Below are 25,241 nucleotides of genomic sequence, written 5' to 3' on the forward strand. Positions count from 1 at the left end.
GCTCCGCCCCGCCGCCGTCCCGCAGCCACTCAGCGGCTGCGGGAGCCCGCGGAGGCGGCTCCTTTCCCGGCAGCGGCGGCGGCGGCGGCGGCCGTGCCGGGAACCTCGCCCGCCCCCGGCGCTTCCGCGGCCCCGCCGCCCGAGACCCTCTGCCCCGGCGCCTCCTCCCTGAGGGGCCGCCGCTGCCGGCCCGCCCCGCGGGGCCAGCCCTCGCCCTGACCCCGGCAACGGCCAGCCGCATCGTCGTCCGGCCGCACCGGGCGGGCGCGGGTGTTCCCCGCACACCCCCCCGCCACCGGGGGCGGCTCGGTGTGTTCTTATAGTGCCTTAGCGCAGCTGCGAATGTGTCTGTGTATTTCGTATTCACACAGCACTTCTCATCTCGGGGTAGTCAGAGTGAGATCAGCACTGCAGCAGGAGAGAGGGCAGTGACGGCCAAACGCGGCGGAGAGTACCGCTGGATCACACCGCTGGATCACACCGCTGGATCACACCGGGGGCTGATGCAGGGGAACAGAGAGGCGAGGCGACGACGCTGTAGCCCCACGCAGACCTGCCCGTGTGCCCACTGCCTTCTGCCAAGCAGAAGGATGCCAAACGAGTGACCAAACTGGCAAACCAGCCAAAACAGAGATAAGGGGATTTGGGGTTCGATACCCACAAATTGTTTGGAATGTATACATTCAGATGAGGTCCCTCACAGCGCAGTAACGTCACCGGTCCTGATGACGTCTGTGTCAACCCTTTGACTTCTCCAGCTATTTAATATGCATTCAACAACATACCGTGTTCCTCAGGCGTAACAGCGAGCACGTGCCACAGCACACCCAAAAGCAGGAGGGAATGCTTTAGAGCGGCTGGGCCACGGGCCTGGATCCCTACCCCTACGCCATAGTTACCAAATTATTGGAGTGTCTTACCTTAAATCACTTGTCATTATTTGGTAAATGACTTTAGTCAGAGTGCCAGCTGAATTCCACTTGGAAATACAAGTAGCAGTCAAATAGTTAATCAATTCAGTGCACTAAATATGGCTCTGAAAAGGGTATGACCGCTGCCATTGTGTTTGTAGCCTGGCTGAAAGTATATGACAATATATACCTTTCAGGTGATCCTTTGGTCACCCTTTGGGCCCATTTTTGAGGCTACTTTCAATGATCTAATATAACCAAATAGCATGGAATTAGGACACTTACCAGCCATAATAGAAGATCTAACTATTCCTTTGCAAGTGCTTATTTAGTTTCCGTGGCTTGCAGCCACAGTGCTGCTATAGTCCTGCTCAGACTGGTGCACTATGTCTGCCTTGGGTGTTCACAACCGTTGAGCTGTGTTAGCGCACCTTGCAATTTAAACAGGGCTAATGTGAAGATCTCGTTTTCACGTTTGCCCTACAAGGTACAAGACTGTGACTTTATAAATTAAAAAATAGCACAAGTGTATAAATTCGATAAATCTGTAATAATTTAAAAAATTCTTTGCTCAAATTCTTGCCTCAACCATCATGTTGCAGGTGGGTGTTTAGCCAAAGATACTGCTTGCTGTAATTATATGAAATTGATATATCCCTTTGAAGGAAGAAGAACCTTTAATCTAAGTAGATTTATTATATGCATGTTTGATAACTGTACTAGATAGAGTGGAAGTGCTTGCCCTAAAATGAAAGTGTAAAACACATCCATAGAGCCACTAAACAGATTATGGAGGTCTAAGCAGAACATGTGCTGCATCACTGAATGAGCTAGGTATGTTGAAGGAGCTCATATAGAATCATAGAATCATAGAATCATACAGGTTGGAAAAGACCTCTAAGATCATCGTGTCCAACCGTCAACCCAACACACCATGCCCACTACACCATGTCCCTAAGGGCCTCATCTACACGTCTTTTAAATACGTCCAGGGATGGTGACTCCACCACTTCCCTGGGCAGCCTGTTCCAAGGCCTGACCACTCTTTCAGTAAAGAAATGATGCTATGGCTTTGATTCCTTGGAGAGAGAATGTATGGCAACAATAAATCGTTTGTAATGGAGAACCAGCAGCAAAACTTTAAGTATATTCCTGTGTATTATTTTTATAGTACCACTTTATTCTGTGGTCTAAAAGTGAACCCAACGGAATCCAACTGAAAGGACTCTGTTGGAGGCTCTGGAGAAACAGAAGTGACCTGTCACAAGTTAAAAAACCTTTGAGTACAGCTGCTACCAGCTCCTTGCAAATGATGCTTTTATTAAGTACCAGCTTTTGACTTTTTCAGTATTATAAAAGAAATAGCAAGCAGACCACGTTAGCACAAACTGACTAATACACAATGTCAGTTTGTGAAAAATTGCCCTGAAGCTATAAAGGTGTCTTTTCTACATGCTTTATTTAATAGAAAGCAAAATAAAAGCAAACGTGAATCTTAGGCGTTGGCATAGATTGTATCATAGTGTAGAAATAGTATGCAAAGCTAAGCAGCTTGCTTGGAGCCTGGGGTGAAAAAAAAAAGGCAAGAACACTTTCTGGCCAGGCCAGATAAAAAAGCATTGACTATATATTTCATTTGTGTTCCTTGCTTAATTTCTTTTCTCCTTTCCTTATCTTCATACCTTGAGCTCAGGCAGACCAGCGCTTCATTTCTGATGAGAAGGCAGCCATCCAAAAATCAGCTTAATGAAAACGCTGTATCTCACTGCACTGTTCCCACCGTACGCCACTGATGAACGAGGTGTATGGCATTACGAGCTTTCTGAAACAGAGTATGAGCAATACTTTTGCAATATTGTTATTTTCACTTGATTAGACAACCTGAAATACCTGGAAACATAGGCTTGTTTGTTAGTTGCCCTTTATAGCTTTTTGTATAGTAAGGTTTTGAAGAAAATGTTTTCAATTAATATTGCATCTTTCTAATCCTGGAGTTTATTTGGGATATAGTAACATCTCCATACGGTATTCACAGAGGAATTTAGGCCCAGATGTAATGCTTTGGTCTCCACTTGTAAATATGAACTTTTGGCCAAGCACAGAAAAATCCAAATGCTTTTCCATTTGCTGTATTCCTGTTAGTATACGTTCATTTACCTTGTAAAACTTACATACCTAGTCTATATGTATTGACACCCATTATTGCAACATTACAGCTTATATGCAAATGAAATAGATATAATTTCCAGGAAATTTGAAGTAGTTGAAGTAGTATATTCAAGAACAACCCACAGTGGTACTTTACTGAAGAGTAACAAAGAGTATAGAGAACTTTTTATGACATATAATTTTAAATTTTGTTAGCCATTCTCATTATTCCTATTCTTGCGTTACACTTTTTGTCAATCTTAATATTTAGAAAAACGTTTATTTTATTATCAGAATTTATTCTAAAATATTTTCATGCTTTTTTTAAAACGATAGGAAAATGGAAAGATCTGGCCATATTTTCAGATAACGGACTATTAACATTTGATGAAGTTCTTTCTAATGTATCTGCATAACATTTTATTTTATATTAGAATAATTATGAAGATAGAAACTTCATAGTGCCACCTACTGCTGAAAAGACACATTTTAGAAACCTTGCTAGTTTGGGTACCTTCAATAACAGGGCAATGGAAGAAAATACCTGTTGGAATAAAATCTTTCAAACCTCTGAAAAATGTTGGAGACAAGTCTTGACTTGCCAAATGAATTTCAGTCACACTGAATTTCTGAACTTTGAACCAGTGACTATTTTGACTGAGACTGTAATGAGAAGTGACTCTCAGGATCTGGGATTTTGACTAGAAGCTTTTTCGATGTTACATTTTTAATAAGAACTTTCATTTTAAAATTAGTCCCTGTGATGTCACTAGAAAAACATCGATGAAAAGATTCAGTGAAACAAAATTTATTTTTCACTTCGTGAGAAGGAGACATCCTCTATTTTACAGAGAGCTCTGCACGAGATGTAAACCAAGGACCCTGGAATCAGCATCACATGTGGCACAAGCTCTGTTCCCTTCTTACATCGCAAAGTCATAAGATGGACCATGGACCCCCGCTTGGTTGTTGGCATAAGATGGTATGTCCTCAGCCACGATGGTTGGAATTCATCTTCCCTAACCCTTACCATCTAAAAGTTACATGAGGTTAACGTTCAGGCTAAAGTACAGTAGCTGGTTCCTTCTTCACTGTCTCTAGTACTAGTTAAATAGTAACCATATGCCTACAACCTTTTCCCACGTCCCAGACGTTAAGTATTGGTTATGATCTCATTCCCAGGAACGACGGAAATACAAGAAGTGGTAGGACTTTGTACATGATTATGAACAAGTAGAATATAGACCTTTATTTTTCCTGAGGAAAGTTCAACTTTAAATTTGGCTCCTAGGAATCAAAAATGGTTCTGCTGTACTTGTCTCATCCTGTAAAATAAACGGACATTGAAATGCTTTGAATGCGTGATTGTCAGAGTTTCTGTCTCGTTATGGCTTGATGACTTAAACTTAAAAATTGATTTCTTTTCAAGTTGAAAAATTCTTGAGAACAATGCATTTAAAACAGATAAAAGAGCTTGTAAGGATGATTTAGCCACTTCGTGGCAGTATTTTAGAAGCCTTTGGAGGCACTTTGCATGACCCCCCTTTTCATTCACAGAGAAGGATGCTGTCCTGACAGTATCACTCTGTGGTCCTTCATTTTGCAACAGCAGCCTGATCTACTCAACAGGTAACAATTTTCAGAAGAGCTTTTTGTAATGTACAGATGCTTATGTACAGGCAATTCTGGGTGAACATTTTACCAACATTACACATTAAGAATTCACCTCCTATTAAGTTAGCTTGATAAAAAAACAAGATAAAGGACATTGTTGAGCTTATTGTGTCTTTCAGGGAGTGAAAATTCATGCTGACTTTTTGGTCAATTAAACCTTTTTTTTTAATTTACTGAACTGGTTTTGGCTGGGGTAGAGTTAATTTTCTTCATAATAGCTTGTATGGTGCTATGTTTTGGATTTGTGATGAAAACAGTGTTGATAACACAGGGATGTTTTAGCTATTGCTGAGCAGTGCTCGCACAGTGTCAAGGCCTTCTCTGTTTCTCAGGCTGCCGTGCCAGCGAGTGGACAAGGAGCTGGGAGGGGGGACACAGCTGGGACAGCTGACCCCACTGACCAGAGGGATATTCCACACCATATGGCTTTGTGCTCAGCAATAAAAGCTGGGGAAGAAGGAGGAAGAGGGGGGACGTTCGGAGTTACGGCATTTCTCTTCCCAAGTAACCATTAGGTGTAATGGAGCCCTGCTTCCCTGGAGATGGCCGAACACCTGCCTGCCGATGGGAAGCAGTGGTTTAATGAATTCCTTGTTTTGCTTTGCTTGCGTGCGCAGCTTTTGCTTTACCTACTAAACAGTCTTTATCTCAACCCACAAGTTTTCTCACTTTCACCCTCCGATTATCTCCCCCATCCCACTGGGGGAAAGCCAGCACGTGGCTGCGTGGGGCTGAGCTGCCCACTGGGGTTAAACCACGACAGCCCTTTTTGGTGCCCAACGTGGGGTTCAGAGGGTAACGACAGATTTGATTGGAGTTTGCTAGACTAAATTTATAGCTGTTATTGCTGTTTAGCTATTAATTGGCAGGCTTCTGTGCTTGCCATGGGGCTTGCTTGCCGTGTTGTACGTTAGTCTAGTGCTTGTTAGCGGCTCTTTTTTTTTTTTGCTGTTTGCTGTAGGGCTTATCATCTTACCCTGCTGTGCCTGGGAGCATTTTGATAACCGCAGTGGCCGTGCGCCTGGGCTGGCTGATGGCCAGGGCATCGCTGCTGTTCTGTGCTGCTCTACTGGACAGGCTGGAGCTCCGGTGTCAACTTGAGTCAAAGGGACTTGACCTGTGGATAAGTCAGTGCAGGAGCAGGGCACCCCAAAGTGTCTGTGGCGGTGGATATGTCCACACCACAGCAGGTATACAATCTCCTGAAGGGACTGTGGCCCAAGGATAAGTCCACACTGGCTGTGGGTAAGTCCAGGCCACATCAGGTATACCCCTGAAGAGACTGTGGCCCACGAGTAAGTCCACGCTGGAGCAGATCCACCCCTAAGGGACTGGGGTCTGCAGATAAGTTCACGCTGGAGCAGAGGCAAGGGGAGGAGTACACTGCAGTGTCCAAAGGGACCAGGGGTGGAGATTGTAATGGATATACCTTTAAATTGTTGTAACCCATGATTTGAGTTGCAAGTTATAGGAATTACTATCACAGGAACCACTACTAGTAGAAGATGAGCCTTACAAGAAGCAGTGCAAATGCAGCAGTGACCCGACCTGAGCTGGCTTTGGTGCCAAATAACTCCACGCAACACACCACCTCTCCTGTCCTGAGTGACCACCATAACAGATAGAACCCAAGTCATGGACTAATGAACTCAATGGACATTTCATGGACATTTTATGGACATTTACAGGGGTGGTCCACAGACTAAGGGAATGATATTTGTGTATATATCAAAGGATGGAAAGGGAGAAAGTGGCTAATGAGGATCTACTGGATAGTGTGGGACCTGAGCATGACGTAAATGGTATGGAATAAGGTGTGGAGATGGTACTGGTTTTGGCTGGGATAGAGTTAATTTTTTTCATAGTAGCTTGTATGGTGCTATGTTTGTGATGAAAACAGTGTTGATAACACAGGGATGTTTGTGCGTCAGAGGACGCCTGCAGCGTGACGGAGGGGGAAGGATGAGCACTCTCACCATTGGCTAGGTAATTATTTTGCTCATAGGTGCTCTGAAAGGAGCAGGGGAAATCCTTCACAACACTCAAGTTCTGTGTTGGTTGCCTACCCCAAATTCCCGTTTTCCTGCAAGGGCCTTGCCAAAGACCTCTGGTGCCTACTCCTCTTCCTGGGTCAGTTATAATCCTCTTGGTCGTTCCCTCTTGTTTCACTCACTATGGACTATGGACTTCTAGTGTTAATGTGTGTCAACCTAAATAATTAAAAGCAATGCACGCTGTATCCCAGAAAACTAGAAAGGTTGAAAATGTGCTTCTTCCTTCTCAAAGAAAGGCGCAAACTCCAATCACAGTCAGCAGGAAAATGAATAAGCTATTTGGTGATACCATGTACAACAAAATAGCATCATAAAAATGAAATTATTTAAAGTAATATTCAAATCACGCAGTCATCGTTGATTTAGTTTCCAATTATACAGAGGTAATTGTATTAACGAACTGCCTCATTCAGTTTGGTGGGAAAACAATTGAAAGTTTTAATGTCCTGGCATCTGCAGATAATAAATGATGTGATCTGTGCTCCTAACTCAACTAGAACCCTAATTCTTGTTTTACCCAGGGCATACTACAATATCGCTATGTCTGATGAAAGATACTTCTATGACCTTCTGGAGCCAAGACAATTCGGGAATAATTCTAGAATAGAAGAACTGTTCTAGAATTAAATATTGAAATAAGCTAAATTAGATGAAGGAACTTATTCCAGAATTAACAACCCCCTATATATAGCAATTTAAAATCCAAATTAAAGTCAGTGAATAGAAATGTTTGCAACCTGCATTGCCCTGAATATACTGGGAATAGTTTTAAAAGACTTAGTTTTGTGACTTCAGCTGCTGAAGCCATTCTAACTATAAATAAACATATTACAAAGAGTCTAAAGTGCATCATGTGCTTTGGAGTCAGAACCTCATGTCTGATATGCTGTTGAACTCCCCACCATCCTCTAAGTGTTGGAATACATTCATGCCATAGGTGAGCTGACCTGCCTGCCTATCTTTCCCTTTAAATTCTCAAGCGTTCCCAGGAGCTCAGAGAGCCTCGACATTTCTCAAATGCATAATACAATTGTTCACGGATTTTTTGTTGCCCCTTCTACCCCCACAAAAATCCAGAAATTGTGAAAGCGAGAATAATACTGAGGTCTCTTTGACTTTAATTTTCTGATGCAAGAGATATAACACAAACATTGGGTAGAATATCTGTCCTATCAACGTATTTTAGCATATGAGCAGTATCTACAGAAATAAAATTAGTAACTCAAATAGTGTTTAATCTATGATACATCCATAAGCTCTTCTGCGAAAGACCTTATCCTCTAACGCATCATTCTGTACGTCCTCTGCTATAACAAAAGCGTTTGCTAAACAGGGGAAACCCCAAGTTATTTCCTGTTCTGATTTTCAAAGAGAAAGGGAGAAGCCGGTTGCTTTATTGCCACTTTTTTTCCTTGTCTTTTCTCTTTTTTTTGAGATTTTCCTCCTGGTAGCCACATGATGTGGAAAAATAATACGTTGTTTACTCCTTCAGCCTTTTGTCATGCCCCATATATTCTGCTAACTCAGCAAGCAGTCCTTACTTACCATGTTTAAAATATAAGCAACCTGCTGACTCTATTCACACTGTTCTGCAAGAGCTGCTTTCGGAGCAGACGCACGCACAGGATGCTCTGCTTCTCGTCCGCGGGGCTGTCACGCAGGCGGCCCGTTAGCTATCAGCAACCGCCAGTGCCGAGCCTGTCCTGCTGGACCTGGTGGGATGCTAACTTCCACATGTGCTCAGGGTTGTGAAGATGGGCATAGACGGGAGGGCAGACGCCACTGCTGCGTAGGAACGCTCGTGCCGCCTCACTGCTAGCTAGGCAGCAGGGGTAATAACTTGAACAAGTTGCACAGACTGGCTTCCAGTGTCGACGTGTCCTCTATGCCTCAGTATGAAGGCAGCAGTCAGAAACCTTGGAGTCACGATGTTTCTGTTGGTATTTTGCCTGGTTCTTCTTTTTTTCCTTTCTAGCTTAACTTGCATCTCTTTCTCCTCTCCTAAGTATGTCATTATGTACATGATGTTCCCACCCATTAGCCTCACTCCTAATCTCATCTCCGTTAGTGTGCTATAGGGAGAGGGTAACACATAGGCTAGGGATGAACAAAGACTGTGTTTGAATAGGAAGCAACATCAAGCAATCGGTGTGATCCTCAGCACTATACCAGACCGTGTGCCTACTTTTTATTTAAATACGTGGTAAAAACAGGGAGGTTTGTCTCTGGAAGTGAGTTTCTGAGGAAACAAAAACTAAGCTTGATTCTCAGAATATAAATGCAACCCTCATTTTTATGCACTCTTTTGGGATCTGCTACTAGAGTAATTTGGCGGCTGCTCGGCAGCAGCAGCTAACAGAGCAGTGTTGGGATCTCTGGCAGCCCATGACCTGCTGACCCTTTTTTTTTCACTTTGTATTTCTAAGTACTATGTTGCAGAAGAAGTTGTCCATTATAGGTTCCCCTTAATCACCCTTAAAGGTTTGGACAAGTTAAACATATACATGTATTTCCAAATAAACTTGGCCTCCAGCCATTGATTGTTATTCTGGCTTTTTTTCAGAACTCTTTCTCATTTATCTTTTGTCTTTTTGACAGTGCTGTGGATAGAACTGAATATTTTAAGCCAAAAGCATAAAGAAAATGACTTAACCTGATGTGGACTCCAAAATGACATTGCTCTTTTGCCTTGCCATATCCTGTGCAAACTCGCCTCTAGTTGCCAGGGGAGAAGAAGGAGAGTCATTCACTTTTCCAATTCATGCTATTCGGGCTATTTCTTTCACTGAAAAATTACTTGGATTATTTGCACACTATTTATCAATTTGCCTTATTCTAGCTCAAAACTATTACTTTTTGAGTGCATCACTCCTTTACACCCCATCTATAATTCTCTCTTCATTGGTATTTGCAGCTTTTTGCGATGTACAATTGTAAATGTCAGCAGCATGCTGAAGTTTACTTTATTTTCCTGATGAAAATATTTTTAAAAATCAGCCCTCACACCCATATCTATCATCCCCCAAACATCTCCTCACAGGTCAATATATTGTACGTCTTTGCAACACTGTATTGAGGTTCCCAGTGTATACTGGGGTTTCCAGTGTACTGTAAGCCATGTTTGAGAGGGAGAAGCCTACGTGGGAGCCGGAGCAGCAGCCTGGTAGCCGGCAGAAGGAGGCAGCTGGGCTGTAAGCAGCCCGAGAGCTTCCCGGGGAAATAGCTTGCTGCTGGCAGGGTGTCATTAGTAGCAGCAGGAGGACATAAGGAGGCAGGAGACGCAACAAAACTGCATATGTGACTGGCAGAAGACCGGTGTCAAGTGGTCCCAACAAGGCCCACCCCACACGATCGTAACCCTCATTTGAGATTTAGCTGCAGGGCTGATAACGTTGCCACCGTTAAGAGTTAATTGTGCTTAAGGGAGTTGCCCTATTGTTCCCAGAAAGCCATAAAGCAGTCGCATTACTTCTGCAGACCCTGCACGCTAAACGAGGGGTTGCAGCCTGGTGACTAGAGCCTGCAAAGCCTCCTGCCTCCAGCACCCGCAGCGCTGGCACTGCGCTGGGGGAGCCCCGGCGGGAGGGAGCGTCCTCGCCTGCCGTCAGGGGACAGGTGCTCCACAACAAACCTACCGCTTCCCTAGCAAAGCCAGCTTGAATTTATTTTTCAGGCAGGATTTTTACGGAATATGATTTGAAACCTTAAAAAAATCTACTACATTACATCTGCTGCCTTCTCTCCAGCCATTCCTTTTATGAATCTGTCCTAATAGATCACTCAAGTTTGCATGGCCAGATTGTTTTTCATAAGACCACAGTGTTTGTTGCTTGCGGCCCTAGAACCTTCCAGATGTTGAGCGATCGCTGTGCAATGTTTCTAGTATTACTCACTAGGAACAGAAATTATGCTTAAGAGAGACTGATGCCAAGTACTGCTCTTCTTTTCTTCTGAAAATTGGTGAGATGTTTGGTTAATAAATGCTCCTTGGTTTCCCACATCTATTGTGATGATAATTTATGCTAGAATTACAATAAGTGTATCACGTGCATTCCAGAAACTACAGCAGAATGCAGCTAACATCCCTTGACCCCCACAGCAAATGTAAATGACTTCCTGTATTCACTTATAGTTTCTGAATCAAACCATTTTCAATCAAGCTATCTGTTTGCAAGGTCACAAAGGCTGTTTTTATTAGCGTGCGGCGTGTGTTACAGTAGCTTGCAGACTGTTTGCAAGTGCAACAAGAGAGCTGGAGGTATGTTGCTTGATGAAAACAAGTCCACTGAACACGTATGGTTTGCTTAGATGAGCTGACAATGCCAAGCAGAAAAAGCAGGCCTGGAGTAGCCCACGTGCTATAATTTGTGGCGTTCAGGAGCTCTGCAAGTCTTTTTAGGTTATTGTGCAAACTTAACAAGAATGAGAACTTTTCAGAATACAAGATTTTCACTGCAGTTCATGCATGCAATTTTTTCTCTGCTAATGCAGACAGTAAGTTGGCTATATTAGTTGGCTAGCTTTTCAACAAACCAAGTTCCTGGGACTCTGCCTGACTTCCTTGGAAAATTTGAAGCTGTTTTTAAGGAGGTTCTGTGAGAAAATGCAGCACAGCGAATTTCACTAACTTTGGCCGGCTTATAAGGGAAAGGCTTGCAGTTACCCTCAGGCATGAACTTGATTACATAAAGAGTAAGAAATACAAAATAAATCATAGGCTTTAATTCAAATTACATTATTTGATGTAATAAGAACTTCCATACCAGATCAAATCTAAATTAGTTGTCTGCCAATAGTAATTCCCAGATGTCTCCGAGGAAATTGCCCTATTCTTCAACCTCCTTTCCCCCTCCACAAGTATAATGGATAATTATATAACAACCTGACCATAGGGGAAGTTATTTTCTAACCTCAGGCTGCTGGCTGATTTATGCCCTGAACTGTGAACATTTATATCCATTATGAATTTTTATCAGGTCCAATCTAATTCCCCACATAAATGTATGAATATGTATGTATAACCTTTTACTGAATCCTGCTACGCACTTGGCCTCAATGATACCATTTGCCAGCATGTTTTGCAGGCATATTACTTTTGCCAGTTTTAAATACATTGCCTTTTACTTTCACTATTACAAACAGTGTTTACTTGGGAAATGTATCAGTGGTGGCAATAACCCCCAATATCCTTTTTCCCCCGTCGCTCCCTGCCCTGGACAGCTCCGAAGCCTGCAGCCCCAGCTGAGCCTGGGTGCCCATGCTGGACCAGCAGGTAGCAATCTCTGGCCTGCTGACTTTTCCTGCGCCACCCCCCCATAGACCAGACCTCGCCTTTCACGTTATGGGTTGATGACAGGCAGAGGGATGATGCTTGCAGTAAATGAAAAGGTTCAAGTGTCTCTAGGACTACTATCATTCTGCTGCACCATGACTTCCTGAATTTGCAAGTGTCATTACAATTTGATGTCAAGAGAAGGGTTTATTTTAGGGGGGAAGAAGTTGTTTTGGAGTATGGGAAAGAAATTAATTTTGATTTGTGTTGGGTTGGGACAAAGAGGTGCTTTTGTGAAATACTGGGGAGGGAGGGCTAATCTTGGGGTGGGCTATTACAGGTACATTTTATTGTGGGAGGAGGATAGATTATCTTTGATTACGGGGAAATTGGTTGTACCTGGTAAAAGAAGGTTGGATTCGGAATGATTCTGAATAGAAAAGAACTATTTTACCTAAAGAAGGAATTTCACTGTACGTCTATGTGGACTGACTACTGACATAAAAAAGTGGTCGGGTTTTGAAGATGGGACAGACTGTAAGGAAGACCATGCAGAAGAAGCAAGAAAAGACAATGTTTTCCTTTCTCCTCTCAAACCTGGACGTTAATGGTGGTATCTGCATTCATAGAAATTCGAAAGGCAGGCAGTTCCCAGGGTTGCCAAAGGGAAGAGGCACCCTTGCAAATCAAACCTTGAATAAGTACTTGTAATGAAAAGAAGGCCATGAGACCGACTTCAATAGTCCATATATGAAAAATCTTGAGTTTGTGAATCCTCAAAACACACTCTCAGTAAGGAAATATTACCGGGCTGAAAAAGTTCATTTACAGAGAATGGGGATATATGCAAAGCCAACAGAGACGTTCGGAGTGGTTTCAACAGACGGCAGAAGTCAAGAGGCAGTAACTGCACACAGAGAACTTTGGTGATCAGGGTCAGTACAGGGCATCTGTGGACTTAGCCACAGTTTCAATTTTGGTGTAAATTCTTTAGTTTGAGAGTGCTGAGACGTGCTCTCTTGTTGGTTCACTTAATTATATAATGAACAGCTGTGAAGTTTTTATTTGGATTAAAATTTCCCTGGAACGCAAGGTAATTTAGATCTGAGCTTTTGGCTCCAGTCCCTTCCCAGCTTGTACTCAATATAAATTACTGCCCTAGAACCATGACATGTTCAATTTATCCTCCATTTTAAATGGCTGAAAAGTGCATGCATAATTCTGTGCATACCACACTTTCTGTAATCTACTGTGACAAATAGACCAAATGATGGAAACGGCTAGGTAAGACACTTTATTTTAGTCACGAACCCACACCCAGCCTTAGTTTAAATACCAGGCAAAAATGACATTTGAATTATTTGATTTGAATCAATGCCAAATTCAATCTTATGCAAACTCAGAAAGAGAGAGGGGAAAAAAGTCTTGGAATAAACCCAGTGATTTATGTGTGGGAACATAAGGCAATAACAAGCAGCAATCGATTCAATTGTAACGACAGGAGTGGACCACCATGAAAAATCTGACAACTTTCCATTGGAGCTACTGTGACTGAGGGACTGGGAACAGGGCAATATTTTTACACATGGATAACGACTACAAGAAAAGTAGACTCGGGGACCAGCATTCCCAGTTCCACCTCCTATCAAAAACGCTGGTATGCCATGCTCCACTCACACTGCTGTGAGGTTCTCCATTGCCCAGTAAAAGGAGGATGACAAATATTCCCACTACGGAGAGAAAAAAAGAAAGTAGTTATATCACACCTGTCTGAGAGAAATATATATATTTTCATGATCTAAGTCCAAATAGCTATGTTAAATTAAGAGCTGTATCCGGAAATGATGAACCTTGGTGTTGAGTTTTGATCTTCTAGGTCAGTCTGATTTGCGCATTAGTGCCATGAGTTCAGGTGCAGGGAGGCAATGTCGCCTGAACATCCCCCGGGGAGAAAGCAGGACTGCCTACAATTTTGTCCGTTACACTTCCCGCGGGGATAATGTTTTCCAGGATTATTTTATACTCTAAAGTATTACTATTTTTCTTAGGACTTTCTTCACTACGTAGCAAGCCTTTCTAATAAGGCTATGTTTGCATAACCAAAGGCTAGGAGTTCAGTTCAGCAAGGCAGCCAAGACAACTTTTTAGCTACACCTACTAATTCCAACATTCGACTCAACGCAAGAAAAGGGACTGGGGGGTAGTTGCCTAGAAAGTTCGTTACTGCACTTCTCTTTGGCCACTTGTGCCCAGAGAGACTCTGAATGAGCTTTCTCTGAAGTTACGCTCAGAAAGGTCTGACTCTTTAAGCAATTTTGTCCTCAGCCAGAGACCTATCCTCTAATTTGATGTCTCTCGGTGGAATTTTTTTTTCTCTGAACTGTCATGCCAAACAGTTGTCTGCTTTGTTGTTTTTTTCATAGAAAGGCACCTGTTCAATTTTAGATACTGTTCAGCCTGTTCCACTTCAGTGGTCTGCACTACTCCTCCGAGAGCCCTGAGCTTTTCACATATTTCAGGCTGCCAGCTCTCTTATGTGCTTTTCCCCAGCAGCCAATTTTGCTCTGAAGCTCTTACGACTGAGCCAACTTCCATTCCTTCATAAAGGGATACCCTCTTGTTATTGCAATTGAGGAGTTCCATAAGAGGCTTTTAATGTCTCCGGAGTGTTGTTATGTACGATAAAATCTTGAATTAAGCTTTACCTAACACTTGTTCATGCAATATTCATTTAGTGGCAAATTGCATTTGTTTCTGCTGTTGACAAATACTTTTAGGTTTATTTCTAATACTGCAAGTACATGATCAGATTAATATATGACTGAATAAAATGTTATATGCTCTGTTTGAGTAGCAGGAGCAGCTCGAAGCCTGAATTCACCACAATGTACACTGCCATCTTGTGTTCTGAAGTTATAGATAATATAAAAACGCACACTATACATACAGCTTCTCACAAAACAGGAGTTGGCTACATGAGTGGAATATGCAAGGTTATCAAAAGATGTTTACTGGCATTTTCTTTTCTTTCTGGTAAAATGTAAAATATTCCTTAAAATAGCAAGTCTCACTGGTAACTCTGAATTCATCTGTTCTAAGGATCCATTCTGTTTAATTAGTGATTTGTGGGTAACCCAGTAAAAAACAAGACTACAGAGAAAATTCTGCCACAGCCAAGCCATTCTCTTTTTCCAGCAAGAAGGTCCCATATGGACTCCAAGGAATAGCTCTGTTGCAAGGCAGGTTCTGAGCTGGTGTAGAGTTGCCAGAGGAGTTGTAAGCCGAATGCTTCTCTTCTGCAAAACAGAACATAACTAGATCATCCCTGAGGCTCTTCCAGTATGCACTATAGTACTGGTCACTTGGTTGAAAGAGGACCTAAAGTGACATTTACTTACAAAAGGAAGAAAGCGAATCTAAGATCTCTGCCCCATGGTGTTTATTCAAAACTGGGTTCAAAACACAAAACCAATGACACATCTTGGTGGATGAAATAAGTACTGCATGCTCTTCCTCTAAAAGTGATCATTCTTTCATAATGTGCTAATCAAAGAAGTCTTTTTGTACATGCATACTTCCAATTGCTTTCACTGTATAACAGTATTTAGCTCTGCCTTTTTGTTATGTTATTATTAATTCCAGCTTCTTCCTATAGTTGTTTACTATTGCAAATGTGTAGGAGCACTCTTAAACACAGCTTTGAACAATGGCTCTATAAAACCCAAAGGATTTATTCCATGCAGCTGCTGTTGCCTGAAACAAGCATAAGCATGAAAGGGAAAGGGTGCCAAAAATCAAATACTAAGCTTAGAGACACCTGAGGCAGGCAGGAAAGAGTAAAAGCATATCAAGGTAACAGATGCCAAGGCAGAAGGGCAGAATGGCAGAGAACATTAGCAGGGGAGAGAAGCACGCTCGGACTTCCTTGCTCAGAAGTTCCCCTCAGGTTAACTGCTTTCCATGCCAGCAACCTTTCATTCCACCTGTTTGGCATTTCTTAGCCTATTTGCACATACTTTTCTATGATGTGAACTTACAGTATCATTTGCCACCTCTGAAATGCAAATGCTTATGGCACCCATTGTTGACTGGTGCAGGCGCTGTCTCCCAAGGTTACTTTTTATGGCTTACACGCATAATATATGACGGCACAGAATTTAAACAACCTCCCTCTCTTGTGAAATGAGCAGTTGGAATGATTCGAAAGAGCTTTTGCTCCTGTAACGATACTCTGATAATACTTTACTGCTTTTTAAACTTGTCTTCAAAAGGCAACGTGTGTATTGCGGTCTGGTTGCATAACCTCCTGTTTCAATAAGAGGAGAACGTTAAAACTGTTTGCACAACACATTGCAGTCAGTGTTTAAGTAATGCAAAAAGCTTATTGAAAAGGACTTTGTCATTTCAAAATCTGGAATGTTTTGCTAAGATTGTAAATGCTGTTTTATTTGCTTCATCTGCCTGTAAGATTCCTGCCAGTTTTCTTAGTTTTCTAGCATAAAGTCATACTTTCTTAATTTATATTCTTTGCTCTGTTGCCATCCGAGAGATTTTCAGAAAGAAAAAGCTAATTGGCTGCATATGAGGAATAATAAAACAGTAATTCAAATTGTGCTAGAAATTATATCAAATAAAGCGGGAAACTGTTTTCTGTAATCTCTGTACTACGGTAATCTCTGACGGGGCTACATATACCTCCCCGGTGATTGAATAGCGCTGGCTGTAACAGGGAAAAGCAGAAGAGGGAAAACTACTGCAAAGAGAGCAGGTCTGGGAGGAGAACTGACGTCTGCTGTGTCCTCAGTTCCTGGAGACGTGGGTTGACAAAGCCTGTGACTGTGGTCAGTCTACGCCTCTTAAGCACCCCATGCTTCAGCTTTTGAGTGTCTGCCAACGGCTGCCATCCTGCATTAGACTGCATAATGTCCTAGCAATGGATGAAAGTTTGTTGTTTCCATTCCCAGTTTGTTTTCCATTAGCTAGTTCATTCTGGCATCCTGAGACCTTTACTGATGCTAGAAGATGCCTGTCCACCAGTCTGCCTATGCTGGTAACGACCTACTGTCTAAAAGTTAGTGCTGGGAGACAAAACTTTAGGGATAAGTCTAAGCATGTGAGTTGAACATGTCCGCTCTGGATGAGTAATGGTACAATGCAGTACCGTGTCTGGGCTGCTGGGTTAATCCTGAATGTGAACTCCGGAGAAAATACTAGCTCAAGTTTAAACCTTCACGTTCCCATCTAGGAGCACCCTCCGACCACCTGAAGTCACAGGCATTAGGCAGAACTGCAGCCACCGGGTGCAGCTGGCTCCAGCTAAACCTGCAATGCCCTTGGGAACAGCAATGAACTTTCAGAGAAAGAACAAGATGAGGGAATGGCAGGTAGAGTTCCATTGAACAAAACTTCAAAGCATTTATTTATACTTTCTCCTGTAATTAAGCCTAATATTCCTAAGCTTTTCCAGGGATACAAAGCCTACAGTTTCTGTTATTGCAGCCTTTCGCGCTCCTAGTAGACGTAAACCACCACTCATCCCTGGAGCACACGCTACACTTCCCAGAGGCCTGGCATGTATTTTACTACTCAAGGAGAGCTGTCTGAAGAAAAGGGAGATCCACCACAGAGCACAAAATAATCAGGCCCTGAATTTAAAGTTATCATGGGTTTTTGTTTTATGTTTTAACAAAGCTGCCTTTCCTTCAAAGTGTCCATCTGCAGGGCTATAAATGCTAGCAAGAAAGCCTCTGCTTAGGTTTATTTTCTGTTACCAAGAGCAGCTGGCCATCTGCTGGGTAAAAGGAAAGCTGTGCTTTGTTGCATTTGGAAGCAAAGGTCACAAATAGCACACCCCAGCCCTTTGCCAATGACACGTTTAGGCTGTGTCTGATCAGAAAATGTCTTGTTACCCCCCCGCCCAGCTTACCAGCCCTCCTTAGATCAGCACTCAGTATTGTGCAATTTTAAATGGCTTTCACATAGAGATGCTGCCTATGTGAGAGTCTTCCTGGCCCCAGATGTGGTAGGACATAGGAAAAGATGAGGCTTGCTTTTTGCCACCAGATTTCGGGGCACAGCTTCAGCCTCTGCGTTTTCCAGCACGTGAGGCGGGGATGTCTGTGCTGGCTGGGGACTCCAGGACCCGCTGCCTGCTCTGCCTGGCCAGCGCTGGGGCTGCCCGCAGGGGTTTGCAGGGCTGAGGACACTGCATCAACAGCTCGGCACAGAGGTGCTGATTCGCATCACCTTGTCACAGTTCAGCACTCCAGAAGTCTGGGAGATGCTTGCGCGCAGGGGCTGCCGACTCCGGAATCTTGCTCCAACGTTGAGTACATTTTAGAGACCTGGGGGCAGTGTACAAGGTAAGATGGAGTGAAAAATGAAGGGTGCACAGAGGAAAAAAAAAATGGGAAGCTTTTCTGTTAAATCCAGTCAAAACATAACTGACTGAAATCTCAAGTAAGATTGACAAAGCATAAGGATCAACTCAGCCAACAATGCTGTACAAGTCAAGTAAGAGCTATGGAAGCCAGGAACGCGTGGCAATTCTGGGATACGTGGTATCACCAGGAAAAGAAATCTGAGGCAAATGATTTTCCTTTTTTAATTTTTAAATGGTGTTTAGAAACTGGTTAGAAGCTACAATAAAACATAGTTAGACACTATAACAAAAGTGTTTAGAAAATACTTTGCTGATAAACAAATACACACTTCAGTTGACTCCAAAATAATTGCTGAAAAGCTTTCTGTGGAATGTGCTATGTCTCTGCGTTTCTGCTCCAAGAGCAGAGAACTCTCCACTGAGGATCCAAAAGCAGTGCTTTCTGCTCTGAGAGTTGGAGAGTTTGAATGATGTACTGAGCAGTAAATGAGGAATTTAAATATCTTATTGGAGGAATAAGACAGAAATGATCTTTAGCCATTTAAGGAAAAATTCAAACATAGAAGCAAAACTCAAATTAAGGACTCAAGAACAGGCATTTCAGCTCTTGTCGCTTTCCTGTATACCAGGAGTCTCACCCTCTCCATTCCATCTGAAATTTGGTATTTAAATAGGTGTAAGGCAGTTTTAATGCTCTTGACCCAAGCTGCTTTGTGCCAAGATGTCCAGGGTAAGTACTATTATTGTCACAGCAAGACAATCGTCCTGATAAATGTCTCAATTTTCTAACTCTCCCCCTGCTGAATTTATTACAACAAGGTTGTACTATTATCTTTAATTCTCCTCTTAAAACTAATCCATACATTGGCCAGGAGGGAGTGCTCTAGCAGGGGAGCCAACGCTATTATCCTAGAGTCTTGCTGTTCCAGCAAGCTTGGGAATGATTGCCCTGAGGTTTCTCACCAAGCTGCTTTCAGTTCAGAAGAGCATGAGGAATCGCTCAGTACTTCTTTTTATGCCTAGTCATTAGGTATATTTACAGTAGTACTTTCTCCCTCAAAGTTTGGCACTGCTTTCTTTGCCCCCACTTTCTGTTTTACAACTGTTCCTTTGCCCCTAAACTTCCAGCGCTGCAGTGCTGAGGAGCCGTGAACACAAGGACAGTTTGTTTTTTTACTTCTCAACACACAAAGAATGTTGTGTTAAAGAGGAAATAAATTCTGGTTTTCTCTCATTTGAAAATGCTTTCCTTCTTCAGCAATATCATTGCATGTAATGGAGCCGTAAGCTGGTCCCCTATCAAACAAAGCAAGCAGTAGAGATTAATTATCTCACAAATATTTTGGAGAATCAAGCAGTTCACCCATTTGTGCTGCTCCATTTCCCATGTTTTCAGCTGAAAGAGCAGGCTGCTGTCTAAATTGATGGCATCCTTTTCAGCTGAGACCAGCTTAATCTATTTTGTGTTCTTCAAAAAAGGAGCTGCCTTTGTTATCCCCTGTATGCACCACATTTCTCTCCTGAAACAAAGCACTGGTGAACAGCATTGGTTTGACAGTGCCCGAGACTGGAGCCCTCAGGTCTGGCAAGGCGGCAGCAGTGGGAGCTTTTAAGGTGTCCTGCTGGTGCAAATTCAGCAGGATGAGCTGAAGCTATGCTTTAATTTTATATACTTGATTAAACCTCTACAATACAATAACCAAATATGCAGATGAATTTAAATCACATCAGCATCGGGAAGGAAACAAAATTTTAAAAAGTTAAAATCAACAAATAACCAATAATTACAGAAGCGAAGGGGAGACAGTCTGCCAGGCTGCCTGCTAGTGACTCTCACGATTCAGTCTGCTCTAGCAGTGCTTGCTTACTTATAGGTAATGATGCTTTTTAGCCGTTCTTTCCCATGACTGTCCACTCTACCCTTCTCCAGGAGGCTCCCGCTCTCATCACAAAGACAGTTTAGCTGCCTGTGGAGCAGCTGCTGAACTGCTCCAGTTTATAGCCTTGCATATTCAGATAAATTGCCGCTCATTCCTCTTAATATACTGTGCTGTAATTTGCAAAATCCTGAAAATCATCCCTTTTTACTAGCATCTCTGATGTTAAAACTGTGTTTTAAAAACTGCAACAGCTTTGCATCTGAGCAGAAATGTTGCTTTTACTTGTACAAATATTCTGTTCAGCTGCCTTTGACTCCCCAGCCTAAATTATAGTTGAATCAACATTTGTTTTGTTTCACAGAATGACAGCATTAGCTACATTTGTTCAAACTTCCTTGATTTTCTACTTGATCTCATTATTATTACTTCAGCCTGTCTCCTCCTCTGGTTTTTGTTTCTCAGATGGGGCAAAACTGAACAGCTTAGACCCAGGTCTGGGAAAAGGAGAATGAAAATGAGGTGTGGGAGCTGCATGCTTCTGCCCAAACTAAAATGCAAATGCCAATGTACTGGCATAATGGTAATTTAGCTGAATGTAAACGAGGGAATCACTCCCTTTCTGCTGTGGTTAGCCACGAGGGCAACACCACGTGGTGGTGTGGTTAAGTTCCCCGTTCACAGCTCTGTGCCTCCGGTTCCTCTCTCGGTGACTGCAATTCCCCCTTCCCATTACTCCATTCCTCGAGGAACAACAGAGGTACAAAAGAAACATGGATCAAGGACACAGAAGATCTTGTGTTCATGGCATTGGCAGTCTCCTGCTGAAGCCTTCTGTGGCGCAAGCACATAAAAAGCCATTGCTGGATGTTCAGTTTGCCTCCATTATCTTGCCATGTAATTGCTTAGGGTGCTCGATCCCCTCTTGGCACAGCACATGAAGAGACCATTAAATGCCTAATACCACCACCTGTTTCTGTCTACACTCTGCCTGACTCTTCTCTAATCTATTCTCATCATTGTTGCAGGTATTCTTGAATGTCTTTCTAAACTCAGGATCCTGAAGCGTGTCTCTAAAAATGAAGGTGAATTGTATTAGTCCCCTCTACCTACTTAGTACATACAGGGAAAGCACCTTTGATTTGTCAGAAGGCACCTCTGATTTGGCAATGCAGAGGGAAGCTGGGCCAAACAGAAGGAATAATATAGCATTGCAAGAAACTTTGGGGGAACAGACTAAGGGGGAAGTGAGCATCACCGAGGGCTAAACAAAGATACAGGTACAGTGGATCGGGAGAACGGTGCCTGTTTGCATAAGAGTGCACGTAGCTTAGTGCATAAACTGCAAATCTGCTGCAGGACATGAGGACACAGCTTAACCCACGCCCCCAGCAGACCTTAATGGCAGGGATAGTATTCACTCGTAGCGGTGTGTTGAAAGACTATGGATCTGAATTAGAAAAGGATATGGGTGCCTGCATATATCAGAACAAATGCAGAGGCTTCAGAGTAGTTGTATTCTGTCTACCATTTTCACAAAGCACCTATCATGCACTGGGAAATTCAGATGTTTAATAAAATTCTCTCTTATTAGTTATGATGCAGTAGGCACAGTATCTACTATTCCATACTGTTTGCTTCTGTAGTTTTACTGTTCGCTTCTGTAATTCTAAACAATGAAGACTTGTTGCTTAGAAGTTAGGTAACTAGCAGGTGTTGTGTTTGCAGGTGTGTAGAATTGTAACTAGTCTCAATTGTGTATCCTGGAAGCATTCTTAGGCTCTAGTGAAGAATAACCTTGGAAACTATAAACAAACGTGGTCCAAGCATGGCTCAGGGACAAACTGCGACCCTATAAGGTAAAGAGGAAATAAGTTCATGAAGAGTTCACTACCCTGACGACCACCAGAGACCACCCGAGACCCCCAAGAAGACCCTAAAGGCTTTAGTGCGCATGTGTTTAAGATGATGTAGTATTATAATTAGTTCTCGGAAATGTAATGAACATGTAAAAGAGAAATTTAAAATATGTATGAGAAGCATGGATATAAACAGAAAGGTGACTAGACCAGGTGTGCTTCATTTGTGGCAAGTCCACCGAGCACCCAGGCCTGAATAAAACAATATCTCTCCTGAGCGTGTGGAATTGGTTACTTGCACGCCGGGCACGAATCCGCTTTTCGGACAACAGTTATAAAATCTTAACTTTCCATTAGTAGCTACCTTTACAGAACAATTGTACTACTGTGTGGGAGATAATTATGAAGTAATAGAAGATCATATGAGGATAATGTAAGTATTATTGAAACGGTGTTAACAGTTTTAATCTAAGCTATAGATGTTTCTGCTTTGACATCTATTTCCCTTCAGATCATGGAAAAACCTATCGTTTTAAGCAAAGGAAAAAAATAATCAATTATTTCATGTGAAAAGTGACCAAAACAATGGCATTATGTGAAGGGAATTCTGAAAGTAGAATCAAACACTTTACAGTCAAATACAACTCACATTTAAAGAGTGTTTTGTTCATTTTAAAGAGTCACATGATTATTCGTCAGCTTCCATTTGGGAATAGTTTTTGCATGGTCTATTCAAACACTCCGCCTGTCCCAAATACGGTGTTTACGCAATTACATTGCTTAATTGTGTGCCTGATGTTGCGTACCTTGGTATTCCCTAGAGCATACTCAGGTAATTGTCTTAAAATGTAATAGACACTAGAAGAAATTGTTCCTTCTCATTAAACTCCAAGGAAGGATTTGCAATAGCTGATTTGTTTGTAAAGCTGCCTTGCTATCTGATCTAGGAAAGGGTTTTTTTGAGTTACCCACAACAGTTAAGTGTTACTCTAACTAAAATATGTCAAACATTTCTGCTAAGGTAGCTGATAAATGTCCATTTTCCAGCAGTAAAGAATTCTGTAATAAGATTCAGCCAGGAACTGCACAAATACAGTACGCTTTTCATCAGCACCTTTTTCATATTTTAATTAAGCAAGTAAAAATCCAACAGACTTAAACTGCATTCAAGCACAATCAGCCCCCTCCATACCCTTGTATTTCTCCTCCTCCTGAGATGCTATTTCTCACCCAGAAGTTGTAGAGCTCTTGTCATACCTATAATCTTCTCAAAAGGATACACAGGGATTGAGTTTCTAATTAAAACCCAAGCAACATTCTCTTCCAGAATACAGTTTATATGTTATATACCCTTAGGAGTAAAACAGTGGTTATTAGAACCAATAATATGTCTAGGGACATAAGCAAGAGAAATACAGAATTAAGCAAATGCCATTATTAGGTCATTTCTTCTTCCTCCTCTAAATTCTGAGAAATTGTGGCAGATTGGGAGAATTTTAGTGCATCAAACTACATACTTAGAATGGATTATTTAACAAAATGCTATAATACAATCTAGCTTCCAGCATCTCCCCAGAGGATCGGATGTACATAGAGATCCTAGCAGTATCCTGAGTTGATCTCACACTCCATACACATTAGAGCACAGGGGAACAGAAGAGTGCCAGGATATAGGATTATCAGGACAAATTGTTGAATGTGATTAGTGTTTACTACATCCAGCTTCTCCTGCCTCAGGGCCCTATGGAACACTTCTCTAATGTCTGCTGGCAGTCAAAGCAATATATTTTGGGAAAATATAGAAGGGCATCTTTCCTTTCCAAACTATCCAAATGAGGAGAGTATCATAATTATATGAATTAAATGTCTCAAAAGGAACGACCAACTCTATTCAGGAGAAATTCATAAACTGGGCTGAGAAAGGCAATGCTCCTTCTCAAAAGGGGATTTTCAGAGTTGCAACGCTTCCTGCCGGACTCTTCCACAGGAGGGGACAAAGCTGGAATGAAAAATGGAGGTTCTGAAAGTAAATAAAGAGAACTGAGAACAGTTATGAGATGAAGTCACCAAGATAAAATGCAGGTGTACAGGAGTTGCAACAGCCAAGGAAGTGTAGAGAGGGCAAATAGTTTCCACAGAAGCTCCCTTGTCATGCTGGACAGTTATACTTCACTTTAATTGACAGCTCTCTCAAAAAAGGGGAAGGAGAGAAAGTCTTGGGGCAGTAAAAAGAGTCTGCAAACCACACTTGAGCTCCTTTGGGATACGCACCTTGAAAACTAACTGTCTGTAAATGTCAAGTTATGCTTACTTTCACCGACAAAGCCGTGGGAAGCCATATGTGGTAACTATGTTTGGTTTTCCTGAATTGCCTCAATAAATAAATATGAAAGCTTTTTCTCTTGACAGGCTTTTGACATACCTTGCGGAAGAGCTGAAACCGGGCAGGGCTATACATCTCTACGCAGAGTTTTCTAGGAACCTTGCCTTTCTTCCCTTCAGTTATTTGGATGCGGCAGGACTGTTGTTACAGTACAACGAAGAAGGTGAAATGAGTTCATTGGGAATCTGCAAAGCATGTACGTTGATAAACATATCTGCCACTATTGCTACCAGCGATGGAGTTTAACTGGTTTTACTACCAGAAGTAAACAGAATAAACAAATAGAAATGTGTCTTATTCAGTTTGCAAAGGCCAACCTTGAATTGATTGATGCACAAACTCATCTGTGCATACAGCTAACAATTTAGCAAGTATTTTTCTTTCATGCAAAATGTGATATACAGAAAAGTCAGATCTGGAGTTATTACTAGTACACAGATATTAGTAATATATTACTAATAACTCTTCCTGGGGGCACCAGTGGAAGGCTTAGTGCAGTCACAGCAGTTTCACAGAGAAGTCGATATGCGTTTTTTAATTCTGAACAAGGATTTAGCACTTGCTTCTCAGTGATCAGCTCTTGTTCAGATACAGACTTATTTCTAAACTCTAGCATTTCTAAGCTGTTCAGATCATCTTGTTGACTGAAAGCTGAAATAGCTGGTTATCTGTAATGCTTTC

The 25,241-nt window shown here is 42.2% G+C and overlaps 2 long non-coding RNA genes across 4 annotated transcripts; both read left to right on the forward strand.

The window, feature by feature from the left end:
* Positions 1–85: 85 nt before the first annotated feature.
* LOC142083624 (uncharacterized) lies at positions 86–6,595 on the forward strand. Of its 3 annotated transcripts, none has more exons than XR_012674121.1 (5): positions 86–1,513; positions 2,600–2,743; positions 3,911–4,041; positions 4,242–4,370; positions 5,695–6,595. It is a non-coding gene; the product is annotated as an uncharacterized LOC142083624 (long non-coding RNA). The 3 variants fall into 3 exon arrangements; XR_012674122.1 differs by having other exon boundaries at positions 86–1,398; positions 2,605–2,743; XR_012674120.1 differs by having other exon boundaries at positions 87–1,513; positions 2,605–2,743.
* Positions 6,596–21,099: 14,504 nt separating this feature from the next.
* LOC142083923 (uncharacterized) lies at positions 21,100–24,824 on the forward strand. Its single transcript, XR_012674185.1, has 3 exons — positions 21,100–21,403; positions 22,538–22,610; positions 24,587–24,824. It is a non-coding gene; the product is annotated as an uncharacterized LOC142083923 (long non-coding RNA).
* Positions 24,825–25,241: the final 417 nt, after the last annotated feature.

The sequence above is a fragment of the Calonectris borealis genome, chromosome 6 (assembly GCF_964195595.1).
Source record: "Calonectris borealis chromosome 6, bCalBor7.hap1.2, whole genome shotgun sequence".
NCBI classification, from domain to species: domain Eukaryota; kingdom Metazoa; phylum Chordata; class Aves; order Procellariiformes; family Procellariidae; genus Calonectris; species Calonectris borealis.